The 23,803-nt window shown below is 43.6% G+C and overlaps 1 long non-coding RNA gene across 5 annotated transcripts in view; it reads right to left on the bottom strand.

The window, feature by feature from the left end:
* LOC148127576 (uncharacterized) overlaps positions 1-23,569 on the bottom strand; it is a 30,270-nt gene extending 6,701 nt beyond the window's left edge. For 2 of the 5 annotated variants that reach the window (XR_015743419.1, XR_015743417.1), the window contains exons 1-2: positions 22,052-22,413; positions 3,380-3,469 (exon numbers count right to left, since the gene is read on the bottom strand). This is a non-coding gene — a long non-coding RNA (uncharacterized LOC148127576). Of the gene's footprint in view, positions 1-3,379; positions 3,470-9,475; positions 9,528-22,051; positions 22,414-22,834 lie in introns of those variants that run through there. The other 3 variants (XR_015743422.1, XR_015743420.1, XR_015743418.1) reach the window with 3 other exon arrangements.
* Positions 23,570-23,803: the final 234 nt, after the last annotated feature.

Here is a 23,803-nt window from a genome sequence, read left to right as displayed (position 1 = left end):
CCCCAAACAACCGAGCTGAAGAAAGCAGAGGTGAGAGGTGATCCCCCCCCTGGCTTGGTCATGAACTCCGGAGGAGCCAAGCCGCCGGTTTTCCGCCTCCAAAGGTCGAGGCGGGCTACTTTTAGACAAACTTGGGTGGGGCGCTCGCCCACATCCTCTCAAAACACTCCCCGGGTCCGGGTAACTGGCTCCCTGGACCGCTCCTTCTCTTCCCCTCGCCCTGTGAGAAGAAGGCCCAACCCCGAGTTGTTTTCTTTTGGGGGGCCGTCCGGGAAAAAGTCTGGGAAAACAAACCTGGCCTTGCGTGAGACGCAGTGGGAGGCAGGGAGGGGGGTGAAAGCCGACAGGTCCCCTGAGAGGAAGGAAACGACAGTCCCAGCCTCAGCAGGCTCCAAAGGGAGGAGACAAAAGAGGTCACCAGGAGGGAGAAGGTTCCTCACCCCCGAGTGAACTGGTGGCCTTCAGATGGACCTGGAAGGCCGGCTGAACGGGTGGGTGCTTCTTAAGTTCAGGTGGATACATTCCTTCCTACATATTCTTACTTGTAGGTACCGGTAGTCCTCCACTTACAACAACAGTTCCTTTAGTGACTGTTCAAAGTTACAACACAGTGAAAGCACAGTGACAAGGATTGTTTGGACACTGGTCCTTAAATACATTTTTAACTAAAAAAATACCATTATTGAATTAGAGGATTTGAACGAGAGTAAAACCTAATTGACCTGGAATGTTCCTAATAGAGACATTGACTCTATTGTCTGCCTGTCTGTCTGTCTGTCTCTATCTATCTATCTATCTATCTATCTATCTATCTATCTATCTATCTATCTATCTATTTTTCTGTATCCCACCTTATTTTTACAAATAACAAGCTGATGAACATGTCCAACACTCCTTTCTCCTCCTATTTTTCCTCATAACAACAATTCTGTGAGGTGAGTTGATCTGAGAGAGAGTGACTGGCCCAAGGAAAAACCCAGCTAGCTCAATAGTGATTTCATAATTGTTTTTGTAATGGTCATCGTTTATTTTTAACCAATGAGACTATCTGATTTACATAGGGATTATCATCCTGGAATGTACAAATTGAAATTAGGGAATTCAGACTTTTGAGAAGATCAAGAAGACTGTCATCTGGTCCCTGAATGTTGACCCGAAAGGCTCAGCAAGAACAAAGTTGGTAAAATGATTCCATTCGCAGTCTTTGGGGAAAGGGCATTGTAATCTTTCAATAAATGTGTTGTTTTAGGCCATTCTTCAGGACAGAAATTATACTATCTTTAATGAAACAGGATGCCATAAATTATGGAATGTGTTCAGTATTATTCTTTGTCCAGTGTTCACACAGAGTAGGGCCCCTTTTCTGTGCAAATTGTACTATGCATTAACTATCAGAACTTCCTCCAAGAGTGGGGAAACTGAGGCTCTGGAAAAACTTCCAAATTATGATGCCAGCATCCCTAATTATTCCACATGCTGGCTGGGGCTGCTGAGTGTTATAGTTTAGCAACTTCTGCAGAGCCGTATCATTCAGGGTAGCAATATCTAGCCAAAGTGGCCTATCTACAAAAGCTATCTGAGGTTGGATCTAATGGTCCTGAATAAGACATCATCATGATATGCCAGGATTATAGAACATCCTAGGAAGCAAAAAACCCCAAAATATCTTTGAGGAGAGCAGTGGCAAACTACTTTGATAAAGTTGCCACGGAAAGTTTTCAGCTAGTCCTCAAAGTACAACTGTTCATTTAGCAATTGTTCCAAGTCATTGGGGCACTAAAAACAGTGACTTACAACCAGTCCTTACACTTACAACTATCACAGCCATCCCCAGGGTTACCTGGTCACAATTTTGGCAACTGGTTCATATGGTGGCAGTGTCTTGGGGTCACATGATCACCATTTGTGCCTTTCCAGATGGCTTCTGACAAGCAAGTCAGCAGGGAAGTTTACAAATCACAGCTGATGCTTAACCACCATGGTAAAAATGGTCCTGAAATTGGTACAGTCACCTGTTGCTTCGCTTAATCACTGCATCACTTAATGATGAATTTTTCAGTTCCAGTTACGGTTATAAGTCAAGGAATTATAGTGGGCAGGAACTGAGAGTTTGGAGAGAACAGGCTAAAATTCAATCTTAGCAATATGGAGTTAATGTTTGTCCATTGGGATGCTTAGGCAACTCCAGTAGTGTCTCCTGTTGGGGAAATACTACCTTTGAAGAGGCAGATCTGCAACAGGGTCTTCTTGGAGTGGCAGCTGATACCTGAACAGCAGGTGAAACAGACTCCATCTATTGCTGTCTTTCTTGGGGTGTAAGGTCCTTCCTACAGTGATTCAGGCCTTGACACTATTCACCTAAATTATTTTAATGTACTCTATATGGAGCTGCCTTTAAAGTAACCCATGAGTTGCCTGGCATTCATTGACAGGAATGTATTCCACCTCTGCTGTGGGCTGCGCATCGCTTTCCGATTGGCCTCTGTGTGCCATTTAAAGTGCTGGTATGAATCTATAAAGCCCTTTGTAGCATAGCACTATGCTATCTAATTTGCCCACTTCAATCCAACCAAGCCCTAGAGATGAGACAGTGAGATACTCTCAAGTCCAGTTCTTTATTTGCTTGTACCTAATAGGCAGAATCTTGTCAGATTAAAGTTACAATCTTCGATCTAATTTATCTGGAATACCCACAGAGATTCTAGTTACCCTGAACTTTTCTCTCCCTCCACCATCTAATTCTGGACTACACAGTCTCTTCTCTTGGGTCTCTCCCTTGAATGTGTTGCCTCCATCCTAAGAAGCTGCAATGCTACTGCCAACATTTTCTCTCACTTTTCCTTCAGCTTCAGCCTCTATCACGCCAACTTACTTGATCTTCTAGGAAAAGCATCTGGTGTCTCCCTGTTTTTGGAAGTGGTAGGAGAAGCAAGCATTGCTTTTCTGTAACAGTGCCTGCCCTTTTGGAATGACCCCCCACTGAAACTTAAATTAGTTCTTATTTTGGCCATTGTGTGGGAGCCGCTGAATAAAAGGATCTTTTGGAGTGTGTTTGGAACTTGATGCCTATTTTTTTAAATTATCTTTGGGGGTTTCTGGTTTGTATGTTTCAGATTCTATGTAATTTTAACGGGATGGGTGTCTTAATAATTTGGTATGTTTGTAAACCTGCTAAGAGCTCCATGGGGTTGTTGCAGGGGACAGATTTGATAAATAAACAAGCTTGAGGAACACATAAGAATAGCAGGCCATAGGTTTCCCATTCCTGTGCCACACCTCTGCTGTACTGGAAAAATAACTAGGGATTAGGATATGCTATGTTAAGGATTGAATGAGATTGTATACAAAAATTCAGCAAATAGATAGAATTCTTACATACCTAGACTGACAAATCTTCATCCATTGAATCTCAGTTTGTTGATAGGCAACAGAAGTTTGCTGTTTCCTCACTTCTGCAATTGGGCTTAAGCTAAAGGAACAAATAAATTTGATGACTCTTTTTCTCAGAAAAATAGTTAATTGAGTTCAGTGGGGCTTAGGTCCCTTGAAGACTGATGGAGAAAACTAAACTGTATTTAAATTAAAGACTAGTGCTGTATTAATAATAATGTATTAGAGAACTAAAACTTAACACACGTGAGAACCATTTTTATATAATAAGAAAGCCAATTATTTGTTTGTCTAAAAAAAAGGAAAATAAAAATGCAGCATCTGTAATTTTCAAAGTTATTTGCTACAATCTCCTCCTATGTCTCCAACAATAGTTAAAATGATGCAAGTGAGCCAGAAAGCCATGTTCTAGGTGGTGCAGTATAATAATGGCAATCCATGGAAAACAGCACATTCCTGAAGACAGCTCAATAGCTGTGCAACACCTATAACATAGTCAAGCCTTTTCATTAACCTGTTGTCTTTAAAATGTGTTCAACCTCAACTCCCATCATCCTCAAACACGATGCTAAGAATGTAAAGTCCATTAAACTCTGGCTTACATTTAGTTCATGTTACATTGTAGGATGAGATAAATGCGATTATAGAATGAGATAACTGAGCCGGTTTGGTCTAGCAGTTAAGGCACTAGGCTAGAAACCAGGAGATTGTGGTTTCTCATCCCACCTTAGGCATGATATTCAACTTGGTGACTTTGAGCTAGTCATTCTCTCTTAGCCCAACTCACCTTTTCACCTTGAATACTCACTTTTTCACCTTGAATTATATGGGACTGTATGCTATACCAGCAGTCACCAACTGGTGGTCTGTGAGAAAATTTTGGTGGTCTGCAGAAAAATTATTTGCATTTTTTTATATTGCACTAAATTAGGGGTCCTCAAACTACGGCCCCCTGGGCCAGATACATACAATGAACATTTGGGTTGCTGCAGAGAATCTCTCCCTTTGGGGTCTTTTTTGTGTGGGTCAGAGGGGGCAGAAATTCTGGCTTGGGGTTTGCTTCAGCCTCCTGGTGCGGGGCTTCGGGCAAAGGCTGGTGGCTGCTTAGCTCCAACAACTGCTTCCTGTTGGGACCCTAAGGAGCCCGGGCAGGGAGGGGAGGAGTCCTGGGAGGGGAGGGGTGAGTAGAGGCCGGCAAGGCACCCCTCGACATGAGTGATAGCGAGTTGGCCACACGCACCTAGTCACATGACCACCTAGCCACGCTCACCCAGCCGGTAATTAGGATGATCATCTTAGTGGTCCACGGGATTTAAAATTATGACTTTAGTGGTCCCTGAGATCCAAAAGGTTGGGGACCCCTGTGCTACACTGTATGAAGGCCTTTATTTCCTATAGGGGTTCTTTTCCCAGATTACTCTGTCTGAAATGTAGGTGAGTAATTTAACTTAGCCTGGTGGCCCACAAACAACATGCTTCTGCTTGGCTAGAGGTGCTGTGGGCAGCCATCCATCAGCTTTTCCAACCATGGACTACCAGAGTCAATGAGAAGTGAATGGGCCGCAGTTCAGGAGCAAACCATGCAGGGGAGGTTGCTAACTTAATGCAGTGTTAGGAGGTGGCACTTTTAAGCAGCTGTTCCTCATGCATATTTCATTACAGCACCAGATAATGCATCCCACCACCTTCTCAATTATTCCCAGATGAACATTTCCAAGACGTTTTGACATCTGCCTTAATGCCTGTTATTAATTTAGTAATTGCAGGAGTCACAAATATAAGTGTAAAACATATGTGAGTGAAAGGGGGTGGGAGAGAAGTAGGTTTCAATTTTATTCCACTTTCTAGAAATAAGCCTTAATCATTCCCAGTAAATGTTGATAGTAACTATCCTCAACCAGGTGTCTTTCAAATGTCTATGGCTTCAACTTAAACCATTGTAGATCTGGTGCAATGCTAACCTATGATAACTCTAGGAACTGTCATCCAGTATATCTGGAGGGCACCAGACTGGGAAAGGTTTTCGTACAAAGTTGGCACATTAAGATTGAAATCCCTTGCCAATTTCCTAATAAGTTTTGGATATACAAAGGCACAGACTTAATTCCTGTGTTTCAGAACACCTTGATAAATAGTTTAAATCAAAGTTTATTAAAGTTCTAACTTGGTAAAATATCTCAATTATATGTTCATCATGTCTATTTATTTAGATCCATTTTATCTTGTACCCAGATCCTTGAATTAATACCAGCTTTGGAAACCAAAGTAATATCCCAAGTTCTGTACTTTATTTGATTTAATGCATTTATTTAAAAAAAAAATAATTGAAAAAGAGGGATTGTAGCATGCCATCAAACGCTGCCCAAAATCTGAAACATTTTTTTTTCTAATTGCCAGGAATGCTTCTAGATGTTCCATGCATGCCACCAGCAATCTTAGGGAATAAAGTTGTTGGGGCTGCAGATAAGTGCTCTATTGGGAAGCATAGCCACCTTAGAAGAAAAGAGGTTCTTGTACTTGGCTCTTTTTTTAAATGGGCAAGGAAGTCTACAGAGGGTGTGTGTGTGTCTGGGTGTGTGCCAGAACAGTCAAGATGGCAATGAGAAAAGCCCAGATTATTTCAAGGTGGACTAAACTTCTAACAAACATATCTTATCTACATTAGGACTTTGATCTAAATAGGTATTTCTGAATAAGTACTGCACTAAAATGATCTGTATTCACTTTGAATTTTCCAGCAATATTCAAAACACAGAACATTGCTCTTACATTGCTTTAAGCTTCAAATCTCCCTCTCTCTTTCTGTGTATGTATGGTGCATTTGTATGTATGCACCTGTGTAATTGTAATAAATTTTTTGCTAAATCTTGTTTAACTCCTGATGCTCTGGCTTGCCTAATTCCTACTCTTCTGCGGGAGAATCACCCACTCTTTTGCTTCCCTTCGATATATGTCCCCATAAAGATGCAGACTACTACCAATCTTCCTTCCTTCCTTTCTACCTACCTACCTACCTCTCTACTGGACAAGGATAGCCCAGGCTTGGACAATAGGCACTTATCTATGCATCCTCCCACCTTTACCCTGTAAGTTACTACTAAGAAATACTAGTTGACTAAATAGCAACCAGCTCCTTTGGAGAGAGAGAAGTATAGCAATTAGACTTACTTGTTGACCTTCAGAAACTATCCAGGAAATTAAGACAGAAATTATAACAGGAGTGTACATCAATAGTACATCTATGTTATGGTAATCATCCTATCTGCCCACTTGAGACAAGCATGCACCTATATTGGGCAGTAGTGATATCGGAAGATACTGGTGTTGGATGGTCACTTTATATGTTGGATGATTTTTTTTATATTGGTAAACCACTCTTGTACTTTATTGAGAAAACCACATATATAGACGATTTGGCATTCCTGAAAATGAGAATAAAAAAATTATGTCCGAGACAGTATTTTGAAGGCCCTAGGTTGCCTTCAAACTGTGATAATAATAATTATAGAAGGAGGGGCTGTTGCTGTAAAGGAGAGTTTTCATAAGTTCTTTGGGTTTTCCAAAATAATCTTTCTAATATACTCTTTCCAAATATTTTCTGAAAAGTGAATGTGATTTCTAGATGAATGTAAAGGAAAAGAAAGAACTTATAAATTGTGAATTTTAAAACGGTGTCGTGAGATTGATCTTTCCCAGCCTTTGGCTAGCTAGAAATATTGATATACATCTTCCACCATTATCAATCAGCACTACTATGCAAAGAGACATAGACAGCACTCCAGAAGGCACTAAATTTGAAGACATCTGCATAATCATATAAAACTAATTGATATTTAATCTGACTATAAACCTAATCAAGCATAGCAGGTTGTGAGAATGTATTTGCCAGACCTTTTCTGATTTGCTTAAATATACTGTGTGAATACAGCTGCTATATTGTTAACTCTCATTGCCCAGAACATTTAACCAAGGAGCAGTTCAATACCAAGGAGCCTATTTCTGGATTATATATAGGATGGCATAACACATATGTTGCTTGGGAAGGAAATCCTAATTATTTCAATGAGACTTACGGACAGGAAGGAAAAATGGTTCAAATTCAGGTCAAAAGTTTTAGTCCTCTTGATAAAGTAAACAACAAATGTCCTATGATGGAACAGGATTGTTCACTGAATATGTTTATGCAACCTAGTTAGAGAAACTTCATTCCTGAGATATGTTTTGTTTGAAAAATGGAACAATACAGATGCCTGACTCTTTGCTTTCATGAAACCCATCTTATATGGAGATAGACAAGGGTCAAAGTGCATTATGAATAGCTGAATTATAAAACTGATTTTGATTTTAAGGAATCTTATCTTTTAAACCAGCACAGGGGAAGAACAAATTGGCCATTTATAAATCAGATTGATCACATTGTAAAATGAATAAAAATTTGATGTTTCTAAGCAGTAGAAATACATATGCAGAACAAGTGAATCAAGGTTGTAGGTTATTACTGAGCATCTAGAAAAGGATAAACCAGGGTGGAAGGACTCTAGCATTTTGGCTCCTGATGGAGAGAGAAAAAACTTTATGATCTGAATGGGTCTCATATTTGGACAAATTCACATTTTGCACTAAGATTTGCTTAACTGAACATGTTGCACACACCTCACCATTGTCATTAGTAGTTTGAACAGTCCCAATTATGATTTATTCAACAAACTATAAATAAACTAACTGTAGCTTTGTATGATATGTGAATCCAATATCCACTTTGGGAGGAAGGGAGCTATTCTCCAGAAAGATCCCCTCAACCTTTAAAAGATTGGCCAAAGAGCAGTTTAGTTATCTCCACCCTAGAACCATATCAGCATTATCTCAGAGGAACAATATGATTCACCATTCTGTTGCTTTCAGTTGGTAAATCTTCATTATTAATGCAATACAGGTGTAGCTTAGAGTTTACTTAATCACCTGTTCATTGATTTCCTTTTATTTCTGGTAAGCTTCATTTTATTATGAAAGAGAAAGGCTTGTACTTTCATTGTAGACCTGAGGGCAGTACTTATCTATTTATCCATAGTACATATTTGTGGACAAGCCAAGAATTTTAGATTGACTTTGGCTTATCTGTGGATTGGCTTATCTGCAAGTGCATATGGTAATATCTTTTAAAAATATCCTATATATACTCATACATAAACTTTGCCTTTGCAGCCATAGGAGATCTAAGCCCAGCCCACCTTAAATTTCATTGTCTTTTTACCACCAATTTGCTTTGGTCATTAATAGTTTAGATTCTTGTAGAGAGTGCTAACATGCAATAGAACTGTATTCATTTGAACTGACTCCGGATTTCCTGCATTTGTCAAAATCCTTCAGAATACATGGAAAATACATAGCAGCATTTTGAGGATTAGCTTATCTATTTATTATTGCAGTTTGGTTAAAAATTTGAGGATTGGCTTATCTGCAGATGGCCTTATCCACAAGTATACTATAAATGGTAGCTTTCTGTAGCTCATATATTCCCAATGTGTTAACCTGAATCATCCCTAAGGATAATGCCACTGGTCATCTACTGAAAGACCTCTAGATGAGGGATGAATTATATGCTATTTTATTTTGACTAGCAGCAGCAAGTCAAAATGTAAACTATCATTAGAAATCGGGGAATCCAAAAATGGAACCCGAAGATGTCTGCACAGAAAAAGATATGTTCTGTCTCTGAGATAGATTCCTGGTCTCTCTTCCAAAGTAAAGAAGCAAAAATAAGAATTATATCAACCTTTGCTATCCTTTCCCTTTTCTTCTAATACTTATTGTTTTATTTTGTTTTCTCAAGTGCCTACTCCCACACAATAAGGATGTGTTATTGAGATACATTTATTCATGATTGCTTTTATCAAACTAATTTCCTGGCTTTGCATGCAGACTGGGTTCATACAGCATGATGGTTGGAAATATGGTTGGCAACTTTGTGGTTCAGTAGGTCATATAAATACAACCTTGTTATTGTAGCATATACTATTGTTCTAAGATCACGGTCTAAAGCTCTCTTCACATGCAACAATGCAGAGGTGGGAAACTAGAGATTTACCTTACGTGAACTTGAGGAACAGAAAACCTGTTCATTACAAAGTTTGGTCTGCCTGGAAGAGAGAGATAACAGTATTTTTTTTTCCAGACTCCTGGTTAGGAAAAGGGATGATATGGAAGGGTTGTGGGGTAAGGCACTATACCCATAGTTATATCCTTGGGGCTAGTAGATCTGGGTTGCAAAAATCCAGAAGTCCACTAAATGGCAAAAAAGTGTCAAAAACTATTTTCACTATATGCTGAAGTATAGATTGTCTGGATTTTTGCAGCCCAGATCCTAACATAACTGCCTAGAACCAATCAATTCCTTCCGAGCCGTGCAATGATGTATGCATCGAGTTGACAATCAGTCACATAGACTAAAGGGGCTTACTCCTGAGTAAATGCAATGAAGTCCTAAGTAAGGCAACCCGCCAGTTCCCTTTTGCTTGTCAAAATGGCTTAGGAACATGTTACCAAGAGTGGGAGACAGACATGCGCTTACGTTAAGGAAGGGTGTAAGACTAGTCTGGAAGGAAATGTCCTAACTCAGCCACCATCTAAAGGAAAACTTGAGAATAACATCAAGTTACTAATCTGGGATGAATTTGAACATTATAAATGATAAATGAGCTACAGGTAATGTTCATACAACACGCTAAACCATTAATTATAATTAATGAATTACATAGATGATGCTGGAATCAAATAAGCCACAAATCTTAGTGTATTGCATGAACCAGACCATCACATTAACCCAGAGGTCCTCAAACTTGGCAACTTTTAAGACTTGTGGACTTCAACTCCCAGAATTCTCCAGCCGGCTATGCTGGGAGTTGAAGTCCACAAGTCTTAAAGTTGCCAAGTTTGAAGACCTCTGCATTAACCTATAAAATAGTTTCTTTTACTTTAGTATGTACCATATGATCTGATAAGCACACCTTATGCAGGAACACCATTCCCAGAGATTCACCACAGGTTGTGTCAATGTGTTATATATTCCCTGCTGATTTTCATTGCATCATGTAAAATTGATGCTCCATTTTCACAACAGACCACTTCTCAAAAGTCCTGATGCAAGCACATGTGCTTGTCTCCTTACCAGTTGCTTTATGATGAGAATTCCTCCCTTAATCCCAGTCTCATGCTAGTTGCAAGCTTTGGCAGATGCAGCATCCTTTTGGTGCTTAATAGGTGTGGTGGTGGAGGAATGTTCCAGCCCAAATGAAACAGAAATAGGTAGCAGAGGTGCACCTTTGACTTTGATATAAAGGAGTAAAATAAAAAAAATGGATTGCTTTGTTTTAGCAATGTACAAAATAACTGATGGTGGGATGGGCTACAGGGGATCTGCCCAGTAGTAAGATATGCATTTTCTTCAAAAATATTCATTTAATACTGACAACTCCAGCTAATGGAGAGTCATTCCTAGTATTTGATGAAGGATCAGTTATGTTCCTGTTTGGGTATTCTCTCATCTACATTTTCAGTGATTTATCTGGCTCAGTTCAACAATCCAATTCATATCTTGCCTACTGGAACTTCACAATTAATATGTTTTTAGCATGCCTGACATGTACTATGGATGGTCTCATCTCATTATAAAGTTCAAATCCTCTCACCCACCTTGTTGCATTCAAATGTGTTGGACTGACCCTTCTAAATTTCCAACCAATAGATCCACTGGCTGCAATTAATGGGAATTGTATCTGGACAGACGTTTGTTTTAAAAGGTAACTTAAACCATCATAACTCTTACAAAGTTAAATGTTATAAGCTTCCTAAATATTAATATTGAGGGATCCTTGGTACTGTCTGAGCTTGGTTATTACAACCAACAGAGAGCACCAGGGAGCCTTCATTTCAGCCCTGAGCTACAAATAGTCCATTCTAGTATTAATATTTTCCTTCTGGGGTTGTCTGAAAAAATTAGACTTTTTTAATAACAAAAACCCTTTTCTTGTTAACTTGATTTGTGCCCATAATTAAGCAAGCCAGAAGTAGTGGTTGTTGTTTTTTCCAACACACACGCACACAATTTAATCTATGTTGCGCAGGGATTCTCTCTCAACATATCCTTGGTTATTTTTATATTAGAGATGTGTACTTATACAAATTACTTTCCCCCAAATAGGATGTGACACTTTTGGAAATTAAGGCCAGCCCTAAGGGCTCCATCATACCCAGATGATGGCGAAGACTCCCCAAATCATGTTCTTAAATAGAATTGCACCAGCTTTTGGACAGTTCTCTGTTCTTCTCCAGCCAGCTTCCCAGACAGGGATAGAAGACAAGGGTGCCCGCCCCGCCTTTTAGAGAAAGTATGCTCTTGAATTATTTTTTTACTGGCCTGTTTCTGTCCCAAAGTGCTTGGTTACTAATCTCCAGAGCGTTAGTGGTGTAGCAATACCGGGATGGGGGTGGTGGGTGTCTGGTCAGTTGAAGTTTCTGAATCCAGGACATCAGAAGAAAGTTGTTTCCCAATCCACTTGGCTCCTCTTAACTTCAAAGACCGTTGGAGTTAGGCAGTTTTCTTGGAGCAGCCTTGGCCCTCCATCCAATTCTTCTCCAGCCTGATTCCTACCTAGCCCAAGTCCTCCTGCCCCTATGCCAAAAAAAAGAAGAAAAAAGCCCGCTGTTAACTGCAGTTCAGGCTTCCTTTCTGATGCCCACTGACTCCTTCCTCCTCACCTAGTTCTGACCTGTTCCCTTCCTGGTTGACCCACTGATCCTCCTTGTAAGCTCTCCTGGGAGGCTGTTACCCATTCTTCACCTGATCCAGGGGATTCAGGGCAGTATGAAGTCACTTAGCTTAGGGGTGGGGAGCCTGTTTGACAAGACGTGGGGTCCTTGAAGATCATGGCCGCATTCAGCTGAAGAACTGGGGGGCACTGCCTGTTCTCATATGAAAGCACAAGTAGGGTGGGCTTCTTCCCTATATACAAAATCAGCACAATTATACTTTCAAAATTTGATCTTGCATTTGTGGATGGCTAATACTAAGGGGCTGTTACCATGACATATTTCTATAAGCAAAAACAGTGCATTCTGTATTCTAAGAGGTTTGTGTATGTGTTTGTGTGTGTGTGTGTGTGTAGATAAATGGAACTCTGTGACTATGTTTGCAACTCTGTGTGTTTCCCATGTGGGAAAACCCTTAGTACAGCAGCTGCAATCCTAAATAGCCTTACCTGGGAATGAACCTCCCTGAACCTAGAGGGATTGGCGGCTTCTTGGATCTGTAAGTAGGACTCTCTGCCTTTACTTGTTGCTCCAAATGAATTTGGAGGTAATTGCTTTAAGTAGCCCTCTATATTTTATTTATATACACTCACAGAGATAAAAGACAATAATTTATCTCTCCAAACAGCCAGATAGATGCCAAAATTAACCGTCACATGTATAAGGAAGAGAAGATAAGGATCTTTTCTCTCTCTCTCTCTCTCTACCAATAACAATATTGAGCAATTTCTTCCACTCAACAAAGTTAAGCACTTTTTAAAATTGTGCCTTTCCCCCTCTTTGTTTTAGCAGGGTTTTTTTTTTTTAAAAAAAGCAAAAACACAACTCCGTTGAAATAAATGTGCTTGCAATTAAGCCGGTAGGTCAAAGCCCGCAACTTATTTATTACCCGAGTAGCTTCATTAAAGTCGATGGAGGTGGTTATAGGCTCTGCCCGTCGGCACGCCTGGCTTCTCAGTTATAGATCATAATGTGCTGAGCGATCATGTAAACGGTATGGCCCTTTCCTCTTCTCCCCCCGCCCCGACCCACCCACCCCCGTCTTGTCTCCCTACAAGAGGCTTGAAGCCCATTGAAGGAAATTTCAGAGTCCGCTGTAATCTTGGCCAGGAAGAGGCGCCTCTGTCGCCGCGCTGGGTTGATTCCCTTAGGTCAACCTTGCCTCCCACTTGTTTTCATAGTTTTGCAGTTCGATTCCCATTTGCGGGGAAGTGAAAGGTCTCTCCGAAAATGAACGGCGGCTTGCAAGTCCTTTCGAGGCACCCTGGAGTCACGGGCGGAAAGTTCCACGCAAGCTGAAAGTTCTGCCCGGAGAGGAGCAACTCCCTCAAAAATGCGGTAGAGCCCGCTTGCCTCGAGTGGGCTCTCCCGTCACGCGAGGCCGCGCTCTAAATCCAGGGCGCTTGGCTGGTCTTGCAGCCGCCGGGCCGATCCCAGGGACGCCTTTCCAAAGATCCCTTTCAAGGGAACTTTTAATAAACATAGAATAGAATAGAATAGAATAGAATAGAATAGAATAGCAGAGTTGGAAGGGACCTTGGAGGTCAACTAGTCCACCCCTCTGCCTAGGCAGGAAACCCTACACCACTACAGACAAATGGTTATCCAACCTCTTTTTAAAAACTTCCAGTGTTGGAGCATTCACAAACTTGCCCGAAAAGGTGCCCCGAAGCCAGGAATGGGAAGGCCCAAGACTCAATGAGGTTTCCTCTAAAGGAAGCAGCCAGGCATCCACAGCTGCTGCTTGTTGGCCCCTAGATCTGCAGGGACAGCACCATCCGCGGAAAGACCCCCTCGGCCCAAGTCGCGCATCCGTGGCCCTCCAGAGCCCGGGGCGTTGAGGAATCGCGCCCCGAGCCAAGCTGAGATTTGCACTCCTTACTAACACTGATGACGTTTGGGTCATGTAACGTCTGCAAGCAAGCAGGGAGAGCACCAAGGACCCCCTCATTTTACCCTGAGCTACACACATTCTCCTTTATGGAAGATTCCCCCCCCCCAATGCAGACGGCTAAGGAAAAAGCCAGTCTCTGCCCCCCTCTGAGATGCTGGAGCTAGGAAAAAGGGAGGGGATATCTCCCCCTCCCCAAAAAAGAAGGGCTCTGCCCCTCTCGCCTCCATCTTTCCATTCCCGGCCCTTTACTCGAACGCCGCCGAGGGAAGGGCGCGCGTTTGGCGCAACTTTTCCCTTCTCCTCTCCTGAAATTTGATTTTATTTCGTGGCTGGGTTTTGTTCCCCCGTTTTGTCCGCTCTGCCGAGGGAGGAACCCCCTTCCCCCTTCCATCCACGCAGCAGTTCCGGCGTCCTCCCGACAACTGCGAAGAAGTCAAGAGGTCCCCGGTCTTTCTTTCACCCTTTCCGTTGTTCTCCCTGACACTTGCGGAACGCATTGAACCCTTTCGCGTCCCAAAGGCGGCGAAACCCTCTCCTGGGCCCAAGCATTCCTAAACCACCCCCCAGCCCCAGGGATTTGGCTTAACGATAAATAAATAAAGCTCTCCCGGTACTGTTGTCCCCGAAAGCTGCATAGGTGGATTAATTCTTCGCCTATTGTAATTTCCCACGAAGGTTCTTCTGCCTGTGCTAGTGAGGGACCGAGTCTTTGAAAGGGGCGCCTCCTGCCCTCCTGGAGCTACAATCTCCAATGGGCACTTCCCGCTAAACTTGGAGGTAGCCTGCTTTTTTCCTACCTTTCTTCCTTAAACTCATTTTTTCCTTACATAGTTCCCCCGATTCGCCCCCCCCCCCATTTTTTTAACTTCTTACCTTTCTCCCCTCAATTCAATAAATCCAACATCTGCAAGATTTATTTATTTTATTTTTTTGGAAAGGGAAGGAAGGAAAGAGAAAGAAAGAAAGAAAGAAAGAAAGAAAGAAAGAAAGAAAGAAAGAAAGAAAGAAAGAAAGAAAGAAAGATAAAACTGTTTGATCAATGACAGTGATCTCTGAATGCAAACTGCCCTTTCAAAGAGCGTGGACCTAATTATTTAGGACTTATGATCAACAGGAACCTCCATTTCCCACCCGAGTCCAGGCACTGTTTTGTTCTTATTGTCATCACTTCCAGAGCTACATGCAGTCAAATGATTCCTCAGATATTTCTTGGAAGCAAATCTTACAAAAAAATCAAAAATCGATGAGGTCTTAAATTAGTTTAAATCCTGCTCTTTCTGTGAAGCATTACTGTTAGAAGCTGTCCTTATGTACTGATATATATCCTCTATAAATCGGTTCACCTATCTTCCATCCACACGCCTCTTTGCTCTTTTCTTCTCTGTAAATAAACATAATCCTATAAAATAATCTTAATTATTAATCCAGTTGTATTTAATACATAAACATTGGTGCGCCTGCACATAAAAGGACCTTGCCTTAACAATTGTTATCAACTACACTTCCACTTAACGTCCCCTTCTGTTTTCAATACACAGACGCTTCATTAAAGTCCCTCCATTGATTAACTTGGAATTGTGGGTATTTGGGTAGCTTGCTTAGGCCTCTGATTTTATTCCCAGGGCTCTTTATTCGAAGCAGCCAGGGATCTGGTAAAACATTTGTTTAGCCCCGAATATTCTCAGTGATCCAAGGTTGATTCTCTAAACTCTCCTTATGTGTTTGTCAAGTGAAGGGAGATTCACACAATCAAAGTTGCCCCTTTGTTATGAACTGTTGCACTTAACCGTCCTTAGGGGATATTTGACAGCTCAGGGGATACGGGAATCAAATATAGTTGGTTGGTTAGATATGACTCAATTCTTCATTTTCATTTCACAGATTTTGAGATCCGGCCAGGAAGGAGAAGATTTTGCAGAATTCTGCAAAGGAACGGACCACAGAGAATCACAGCTATCTTGATTCTCTTCCAGTTGGCTTCAGTGAAAGGACTATGAGATATTTCCTTTTCAAACCAATGCAGCTCAAAGTTGCTCGATTTGTAGACTGTGCAATTAAAACCACTTTACCCTTTAAACACATTCTCTGAACGAATCTGAGAATTCCAACCAGAAGCAGCGGTGACTTCAGAACATTCCCCCCTGCAGTTGGCAAAAAGGACTCAGAACAGAAAACTGTCGCAGAACAGTTTTTGAAAAGCTGACATTCCAAGCATTAATCACAGAATTTTATCTAAGATGACAGGTAGTAGTACAGGAGAGAGACTATCTAGAACCGCAAGGTTTACAGTGCAACTCTACTTAGGTTGACTTAGAAACAATTCCCATCGTGCTCATCGGGCATTCAATTTCTGATGAATGGTTTAAGTCAGGATATCATTCTTGAAGGATTAGTAGGTGCTAATAAAAACCGATAGGATAAGAGAGTAGGAATAACAACTTTAAACCATGACTTTGGTGTACTTGGGGCCAAGTAGAAGTTAGAGTGGGCGAGTTGTGGGCTCAGCATGGAATCCAGGCAGTAAACTATGTATGCTTACTGGTTGGTCTAAGGTATCTTGCCTAGCCTGCCTTTAAAAGATTTCTCCTGATCATACCAAGAAAAGTTCTTCTCCCGTGTAAGTGTAGAGTGTTGTGGCCTCTGAAATCAACAAGTATATTTCCAAGTAAGGTTTCCAGATCACCCTTTAGGGGGTTTGGTTTCACGCTAGGTTATATTTAGAAACAGTATTAAAGTTTTTTTTTTTCCCCCAGTTTGGCCGTTTTCTTCTTCTTCTTCTTCAAGAAGGATTTCCTCTGAAATAGTTGTAGATCCTCTTTCTGTCTGCCTGTCCCTCTTCCTATTACCTCTTCTTCGCTTTTAGGAGCGCTATAGTTTGTCTTGTTTATTTTATTTTTCGCTGATTCAGCTCCCACCTTCTTTTCTAATTTTTCTCTTGGCTGCTTGGTTCAGTTGTTCCAGCAGCCATCTAGGATTGTTGACTTTTATTTTTACTAAGGACGTTTAAGAGCAGCCTCCCCCCACTGGGCGACCTCCAAATTCCTGGGATTATCATTTCCATCACTCCCAGTAGGTATGGATCTTTCTCTGGGAGCGAGAGAGGCTGTGGGTGGAAAACACCTGAAAGGCAGCCGGTGCCTAGGCAAGCCCACGCTCCGTGGGATACCGACACCCCCTTGTTAGCAGGGACTCGCAGTTTAAATCTGCAGGAGTGGAAGCAGCTGAGACCCAACCGAGGGAAGAAGTGAGCGAGTTTAGGGGCGCCCAAGCATAACTCACCCCCTAGCTACGTCTTCCCTGCGTTTGGCTAAGCTGTACAAACTCAATCAAAAGTGGGTTCGGATCAAACAAAGAACGGGGAAAGGAACAGCCCCCCCAGCCCTTAGTTCGCTCTTCTTCTCTCCCGGCAAAACCCAAGGGGAGCTTTTGCCAGAGAGTCTGGACTAAGTAACTGCATTTTGCAGTTTCGTGAAACGTCTGAGCCCGTGGGAAACTGTAGGCCGGCAACTTTTTCTCCCAAGGACGCGCGCGACGTGGCTACGGAAATCAATATGCAGGCAGAGCTGAAGGCCGACCATTAGAGAAGGGCCGGCGAATGGAGCCGTCTGCATTTTGGGGGCTTGCTGTTCGTTATAGCTCACGGTCCCCAACGCCGCCGCCGCCGCCGCCGCTCGCTACTTTCCTGACCTCGCGATCAGAAAAATCCCTGAATACGCAGATACGGCGGCGTCCAATGTGGCTTGCCTTGTTTGCGCTTTGCCTGTCTCAGGGATGTTAATAGAGCCCGGGGGGGGGGGAAGCGAGCTTCGTCCAACTGGGACGACGCTCCGAAGACGAAGCAACGAAGGATTTGTGTCTAATTGGCGTTGCCCTCTTCGAAACTTCCAGCCTTTTGTTGCTTTTGGGGGGGGGGAAGTGGGGGGTAGGCGAACGGCTTGGACGAAGCAGAGGAGGAGGAGAGGAAATCAGGCTAATCAAACCTTTCGCCACGGCCAAATTCGCCCCCGGGGTCCTTGCAAACATTTGTTTGAATAATTTACCTCCAGAATAGGAAAATGCTAATTGTTTCTTAAAGTGCCGACCGAGAGGGAGGGGGAGCGGGCAAAAGTGGGAAGTAAGCGGATTGGGGAAAGAAAGGAGGTATGTATGGGTGGGCAATGAAATCTCAAAGATTTGGGTCGTAAGGAAGAACTGGCGTCCCCTCCTCGAAGAGAGCGAGAAAGCAAAAGCACCTGCAGAGATTTGAACAGCAGCCGCGAATATTTTTTTTCCCAGGAATGCTGAAACAACCCCCATCCCTAGATTTAAAGGGGCCACGTCTCCTTTCTTTGGTCTGTCGCGGCGGAAGTCCTCGACCTTTCTCACAAGCGCAATGGCCCACGTCTAACGAAAATCAGTGTCTATGGCGCCTTCTTGGAAAGAGGACCTACTCCCTCCTAACTTCTTCTAGAGGTTTTGTGCAGACGCCTGGGACTGATGTAGTGTTGCCACCCCTTGGCTAAATTTGTGAGGTAAAAATGGCTCCTAGCCGACTAGCCATAAACTAGATTTACCACCTAACAATTCGTGCCTGAGGTCACGCGGAGGAGGGGAGGGGGAAAAATTAAACTGGGGAAAGTCATCTGGCCAGGCACATAAAGGGCTTGCTGTACCCTAAAACATCAGGCACCTTCCAGTATAGTTAATACTTGGATGGGAGACCAACAAGAAATCACAGACAGGCAGACTAGGATCCGGAAAAACTCGCCTAAGAGGAGAAAAATTAAAATATATATTTGGATATGGGTGTTAAGAACATTATTAGGAGCTATCCAAGAGTGGTGGGAGATGAATTTGATTCAAATGTATTCTTTCCTTTTTTATTTTTTATTTCCCCAATTATGCTCAGATCTTCTTTCTTCTAAGCATACTTCACAAAGTTTTGGGAATAATTGAAGGGGTAATAAGTTTATGAGATTTAGATCCAACTATGATGATAAGGAAGACTATAACTAAATATATTGTGGGATTTCAATGGGTTTGAAAGTTAGCCTCACATCTTAAGGAACAATCCCACGGGACAGTTAGACTTATTTTTGGGATAAACAGGAATGCATTTATTAGATCTCATGCAGAGGTGTAGAACTGCCCCATTTTTCTGGTTCCTTAAATTGGAAAGGGGGAGGGGATGATTAAACCAGAGTGGCTGAAAGGGGCCAGGAGTGTATTTGCATTTTATTCCAGCTTTCCGTTGAGTTTTGTCCCCCTGCATTTCAGATCAGGAGTCGAACTAAAGAGAAGGGACTCCGAGGGTCCCCAGATCTTCCGACTGAGGCCAGGGGGGGGGTGACATTTATGAGACGAAGTGGGTTGGGGAGGGAAGGGGACTTTGTTTTGGAAGCAGGGACTTGAGAGGGCACCCCTCACTATCAAACACTGAAAAAAAAATATTCGTTTTATTTTCACTTGCCCTTGGGTGACCTGAATTTGAGGAACCATATAGAAAAGTTGAACAAATCACATCCTCGATTGGAGTAGGTTAGGATTATTTTGAAATGTGTGTGTGTGGGGGGGGGAATGCAACTTCTCCACCTCTCTCTCTGTCTCTCTTCTTTCCTCTCTCCCCTTCCTTTAGCTGCTTTAGCTCTGGTCTTTCTGACAGCCTCTTTCCCCCCACCGTCCAAATCTTGGACATGCTGGGCTTCAGAGCATCTTTACTGAGTGAAAACTCTTCCGAAGGAGGGGAAGGGCTCCTGCTTGGCCGAGCCCTTTTGGGCCCTGACTCGAGGCTACAGTTTGCAGAAGCTTGAGCAGTTTTCCCCGATGACTAAATGCTCCCCGCAGTCAATTGCCTCGGCCTGGCCTGCAATTGTTCTATTTGACTGAAAAGAGGAGCAACACCTTAATTCTGTGGAGGGAAAAGACGGAAAGTGGAGGTAGGTGCAGAGAGGAGAACCCTGAAGCCTTCTCAACGCAAAAAGGCCCATTTGACTGATTCTGCCCTCGCTGACCCGACTCTATCTTTGCTCCAGAATTTACATAGGTAAATTACAGTTTCTGCATTAGATGAAAGCTTTCCCTGGGAGCGTCCCCTTTCCGTATTACTCAAAAGAATTCACACACTGTATTCCTCGGAATTTACTCCCTGTGCCTATTCAATAGCAGCAGCCCTTAAGCACATTTTTGCCATGTGTCTTTCTCTTGTAATGGACTTATGGTATAACATTAACACATGATTAAAAACACATTAAAGAGTGCACAAAAGCCTGCAGAGAAACGAATTTCCAAATGAAGGCTATGATCCTAAATGGGAATACTAGGATTGGACCAGTGTAAACAGAGCTAAGATTGGGCTGGAACAAGATCTTGCTTGGAGGAGCAGCTAATTCCAGCTATACCTACTAGACACTGGGTGTCAGGAATGCCCACAGCCCTTGTTCACGAATAGACACAAATTCACTTTGTGACAACAGCCAGGCCTGCTCTCTGCATTAAGGCCACTATGCGCCTATGCGCTTCTGCCATTTTAGCTGTTCTTCATGGGAAGAAGCACCACTCAAAGCAATGGAACCAATATCTGGGACCAATGGAACTGCAACTTCCTCCTGTTCTTAGTGGAATAGCCTTGGTGAACCTGCCTGCCTGCCTGCCCACCTAGAATCAGAGCGCTCTTCTGGCTGAAGTCAGTTGAGGTTTATCTTTAAATTGTCCTTAATGGTGAGGGAGGACACCGATAATATTTTGAAATACATGCTCAGGCTCATTTGTTTGTTTTCCAAAATATCACATGGGGTGGGGGGAGAGAGAGAGAGAGAGAGAGAGCGTGAGTAGAGTAGAGTAGAGTATCAGCCCCTTCCCATAGGAAAGTTTGGGGAAATGTTAGAGGAGCACCTGGCAACAGGATATATCTACTAAGGAACGTAAGTTCCATTACCCTGAGTGGGTTGTCCTTCAAACAAAGAACAGGGATTTATTTCACAAAAAACCATGGTCTGCAATCTGCTATCAGACCTGGGGCCCACAGCGTCCCCAGAAATCTTGGCAGCAGATTTGGGAGAATCAACTCTTCATTCTTATCCAGCGAAGAACAACGAGGACTTTTTTCTGCTTGCAGAATGCTTTGTCCTTATTACTGGAACGAATTTTATTTCATTTTGGAGGGGGATTTTTCTCTCTCTCTGTCATTCCACTGGTCCAAGGCATTTTTGCATATTCTGTGTAACAATAACTTCACACAGAAAAATGATACAGCAAAGTTTTCACCACAAACCTTTGGAACTGGCTTTCTGATAGGGCAGATTATCCCTTTTCCTCCCATACTCTCCATCCTATTCCTCAGAGTTATTTGCCTTTGGTTTATAGCTCTTCACATCAAGTAGCCTTAATTGCAGTAGCCAAATGGATCAGACTTAAGAGGGTCCGGGAATTTCCGAAATCAGGTTTTTTTTTTTATGTGGGGAAAGATACATTTTAAAGACTGCAAATGTCTATGCTCCTTCCTTCCGGAATAACTCATTTAAAGTATGAAAATAAGAAGTTTCTACAGTTTTGTGCGTGAAAGAGATTGCTGGAACTGTTCTCTCCTTCCGACTCTCTCTCTCCTCCCTTCCCACCCCCGATGTTTCCCTTTCCGATCTCTCTTCTCTAGCTCATTTAAAATTCCCCCGAGGAAGCCCCGGATTTGACTGAACCAATCTGAACAATATTATTACTGAAAGGAGAGGAAAGAGAGAGGCGAATCTAACTCCTACCCACCAGCTAGGATTTTTGGAACATAATTAGGATTAAAAGAAAGAAAAGGATTGGAAGATAGAAGTAAACAACTAAAGAGTAGAAAATAACTCTCTCTCTCTCTCTCTCTCTCTCTCTCTCTCTCTCTCTCTCTCTCTCTCTCTCTCTCTCTCCCTCCCTCCCTCCCTCCCTCTCTATCCTTTTCCCTCTCCCCCTCCCTCCCTCCCTGCCCCTCCGCCCCTCCTTTCTTACATTTCCTTCGGCCTGCAGACAGTGCGGTTCGGAGAGGCTGCCTTCGGAGTAAAAGTCCCCAATGATCGCCGAGCTTCAGTCACCGAAGAGCCAAAGAATCTGGCGCCCTGTTTTATTAGTGCACCGTAATTGACGAGGCTTAAAGCTATCGCCTCCAACCGATGGTTGGGCGCCTTTACCTACACCTCATCCCCGCACTAACTTCGACTGAATCGACTACCCTCCAGGGCTGCTCGTTTGGGAATGAGCGCCAGCCCAGCCCAGCTGTCACCGCCATTCCCCGAACCCTTTCCCGGTGAAGTTCAGCGCCGCAGATCGTCCTGTTGCTCGAAACGCGGCGGCAGATGGACCGGGACCAGCGCTCTCCCTCGATTCCCGGCGGAGGCGCCTTCTGGTCGGAAGGCGCCCCCTGGATCTTCCTGGGAATTAACTTCCGCTTGGAGATCAGGGTGCCAGACGCCATCCGGACGAAAAGGAGGGACCCACCGAAACAGTCCCGCCTGTCGGGAAAGGCGGCCTGGGCGCTCACAGTGGCTTTGAGGCCCCGACCCCGAGGCTTCTTCTCCATATCGCCCCCTTTGTGTTTCGGGAAAGGGGTGATTCACCACCACCCCTCCCCAGGTTTTCTTGGAACCGTTAAGCCGGCAGGTCTTGAAGGAAAACGGGAGCCCTGCATGCAGTACGAAAAATTAGACTCCTCGATAAAAAAAACAACCCAAACAAACGTGTTTTCTAGGGAATATGAATGTGTGCAATTAGGGGTCAGAGGGAGGGAGGACTTACAGCATCCGGCAGACAATTTCGAGGGCAGAAGGCAGGTTTCGGTGGCCCTGGAACAGAGGTGGAAGGCTGCGACTCTCTCTCTCTCTCTCCTTCCCTCCCTCTCTCCCTTCTTCAACTTCATCTTCTTCCTCCTCCTCCTCCTCCTCTTCTTCTTCCTCTCCTCCTCCTCCTCCTCCTGTCCGTCGTCCGTCAGTGTCTTCCTCGCTCTTTCCAGCTCCCTTTTCGGTTCCAGCGGCGCTGAGCGGTTCTCTCCCAAAAGCGTTTTTCCCCCTCTTTCTTTCCCCCCTTTCCGGGGGCTCTGCATTAGCCAATTCCATTGACAGTTTTCAGCCAGCAGCTGCAGTCATTAAAAGGCATTTACACCCTGGCCTCCTTCGCACAAAGATGGAGCGCCAACAATTATCTGCTTGTACTTTAAGGACATGAGAATGTGTCCCTAACAGGCTTAGAGGGGAGGTGGAGAGCATCGCCGCACCGCTAGGCAACCCCCCAACTTTTCTCCTCCATACAACAATGGCCAAAAGGTTGTCTTTGGTTCCCCCCCCCCCAGCCTGCGAGGCCTGGCATTCCAGAAATATGCCCGAAATCTCGGCCCTTTGGGAAACGGAGGGGCCAAGCGACCAAACTGGAAAAACAAAAGGTGTGCGGCCTCGGGGATGGGCGGATGCTTTCCAAAGGGACCCTTGTAACCTGTTTTAAGCTCGGAAACGCTCAGGTCAAGACGTCTGGCTGTGGAGGCGCGAAGTAAGCCTGGTGCTGCCCGTTCATTTCTTTTGTGATACCACCGGACTGGAGGGGTGGGTGGGGGAGACAGAAAAGCCAGATCTTGGGAGCATCTTTCGACCAAGGGGGGCGAGGAGAGGCCGCTGCGGACAACTTCGTTGGGCCGCGTATTTGAAACTTCTACTTTGTTGTTATAGGGGCGCCTGTCACTTTTGAGTTCCCCTGTCCGCTGAAGTCCAAGTCCAA

This window comes from Pseudonaja textilis, chromosome 1, assembly GCF_049901715.1.
Source record: "Pseudonaja textilis isolate UNSWEBS1 chromosome 1, rPseTex1.2, whole genome shotgun sequence".
Lineage (NCBI taxonomy): Eukaryota > Metazoa > Chordata > Lepidosauria > Squamata > Elapidae > Pseudonaja > Pseudonaja textilis.
The sequence above is the reverse complement of the archived record's forward strand: the minus strand, read 5'-3'. Positions and strand labels throughout refer to the sequence as shown.